This window comes from Lissotriton vulgaris, unplaced genomic scaffold (genome assembly GCF_964263255.1).
Source record: "Lissotriton vulgaris unplaced genomic scaffold, aLisVul1.2 SCAFFOLD_11371, whole genome shotgun sequence".
In the NCBI taxonomy this organism is placed as follows: Eukaryota; Metazoa; Chordata; class Amphibia; order Caudata; family Salamandridae; genus Lissotriton; species Lissotriton vulgaris.
In genome coordinates, this window is record NW_028245549.1 from 12,501 (window position 1) to 15,000 (window position 2,500).

Sequence of the window (2,500 nt, forward strand, 5' to 3'; positions counted from 1 at the left end):
GAGCGGGCCCGGGGGCCTGAGCTCCGTCCGGCCGGCCATGGGTTTGCTGGAGCTTCCCCGTCCTGCAAGCCGGCCGGGGTTCCAGGTTTTTCATCCGAGCCAAGGGAGGCTCTCCCCGGCCTGGCTAGGGTTTCAGAAGCAGGGACCGGGAGCGGGCCCGGGGCTTGGGCCCCGTCCGGCAGGGCCCGGTGGTGCGGGAATAACCCTCCGTCCTGCAGCCCTGGAGCCCCCGGAGCCCCGGAGCCCTGGAGCCCCCTCCCCCAGAGCCCTGCAGCCCTGCTGCCCTGCAGCTCCGGAGCCCGTGAGCCCTGGAGCCCCCCCCGAGGAGCCCTGCAGCCCCGTAGCCCTGGAGCCCCCGAGCCCGGCAGCCCTGGAGCCCCCGAGCCCGGCAGCCCCGAAGCCCTGCAGCCCACGGAGCCCTGCAGAACCCCCCCCCCTGAGCCCTGTAGCCCTGCAGCCCAGGGGAGGCTCTCCCGGGCCTGGCCTAGGGTTCGGGAGCCGGGCCTGGGACCGGGCCCGGGGCTCGGGTTCCCTCCGGCAGGCCCTGGGGTGCGGGAACCACTCCGTCCTGCAAGCCGGTCCGGGCGCCGGGGACGGAGGGTCCACCAGGGCCCAGGGAGGCTCTCGGGGCAGGCAGACCAGATGGGATGTGCCCCGGGCAACACCTCCCAGGTGTCCGGGGCTCCCTCCTCCGACCCGCGGCGTGGGGAAGAGCCCGGGACAGGCTCCATGGGTCCCGGGCCCTGCAACCCCGGAGCCCTGCTGCCCTGGAGCCCTGTAGCCCCCGAGCCCTGGAGCCCAGCAGCCCCGGAGCCCTGGAGCCCTGGAGCCCCGGAGCCCCGGAGCCCCGGAGCCCTGCAGCCCTGGAGCCCTGCAGCCCTGGAGCCCCGGAGCCCTGCAGCCGTCGAGCCCTGCAGCTCCCGAGCCCTACAGGCCCGGGGCAGGCAGATTGGGCGTCATTTCGGTCCCGGCCATCTGGTCTCCAGGATCGCCTCGGCCATCTGGTCTCCCGCAATGCTTTCCTAGGGGGGCGACTAGATGGCCGGACTTTCCTGGAAGTCCCGATGAGGTGCCATTCGCCTCCCGGACCCCAGCAAGGGCTCCAGGAGGTCGGGCACGTTTGCGCCCTGGTTCCCTTCTGTCACCTCGCGTGCACGGATTACAAGAAAGGAGGGTAGTTTTCCTCCGGATTACTAGGGGCGAAGGGTATGCCCAGGCACCCTCCCTGTGCTGGAGGTCCCCTGCCAGGGACCAGATGGGATGTGCCCCGGGCAACACCTCCCAGGTGTCCGGGGCTCCCTCCTCCGACCCGCAGCGTCTGGAAGAGCCTGAGACGGGCTCCATGGGTCCCGGGCCCTGCAACCCCGGAGCCCCGGAGCCCTGCTGCCCCGGAGCCCTGCAGCCCCCGAGCCTTGGAGCCCAGCAGCCCCGGAGCCCCGGAGCCCAGCAGCCCCGGAGCCCCGGAGCCCAGCAGCCCCGGAGCCCAGCAGCCCCGGAGCCCCGGAGCCCCGGAGCCCCGGAGCCCCGGAGCCCCGGAGCCCCGGAGCCCTGCAGCCCCGGAGCCCTACAGGCCCGGGGCAGGCAGAATGGGCGTCATTTCGGTCGCGGCCATCTGGTCTCCAGGATCACCTCGGCCATCTGGTCTCCCGCAATGCTTTCCTATGGGGGCGACCAGATGGCCAGGCTTCCCTGGAAGTCCCGATGAGGTGCCATTCGCCTCCCGGACCCTAGCCAGGGCTCCAGGAGGTCGGGCACGTTTGCGCCCTGGGTCCCCTCTGTCACCTCGCGTGCACGGATTACAAGAAAGAAGGGTAATTTTCCTCCGGATTACTAGGGGCAAGGGTATGCCCAGGCACCCTCCCCGGGACCAGATGGGATGTGCCCCGGGCAACACCTCCGAGGCGTCCGGGGGCTCCCTCCTCCAGCCCACGCCGTTTGGAAGAGCCCGGGACGGGGGGCCATGGGTCATGGTCCCGGCAGCCCCGCAGCCCCGGAGCCCTGCTGCCCCCGAGCCCTGCAGCCCCGGAGCCCCGGACCCAGGGGCCCCGCAGCTCCTGAGCCCTACGGGCCCGGGGCAGTCAGATCGGTGTCATTTCGGTCCTGGCCATCTGGTCGCCCCTCTCGCCTCGGCCATCTGGTCGCCCGCAACGCTTTCCTATGGTGTGACCAGATGGCCGGACTTCCCTGGAAGTCCCGATGGGGTGCCATTCGCCTCCCAGGTCCCAGCGAGGGCTCCAGGAGGTCGGGCACTTTTGCGCCCTGGGTCCCCTCTGTCACCTTGTGTGCCCAGATTACAAGAAGTGGGGGTAATTTTCCTCCGGATTGGTAGGGACAAGGCATTCTGGGACCCCCCTTGGCCTAGCGGTCCTCCGCCGGCAGCTGGACATGCCAGGATGCCGCCCCAGCCCCGGATCCGTCCCTGAGCCTGCCGCGTGGCAGGAAGGCCTGGATGGGGTCCAGGGGCCCGGCCGGGCCCCGGGTCGGGTGCCACGGCCCTGGG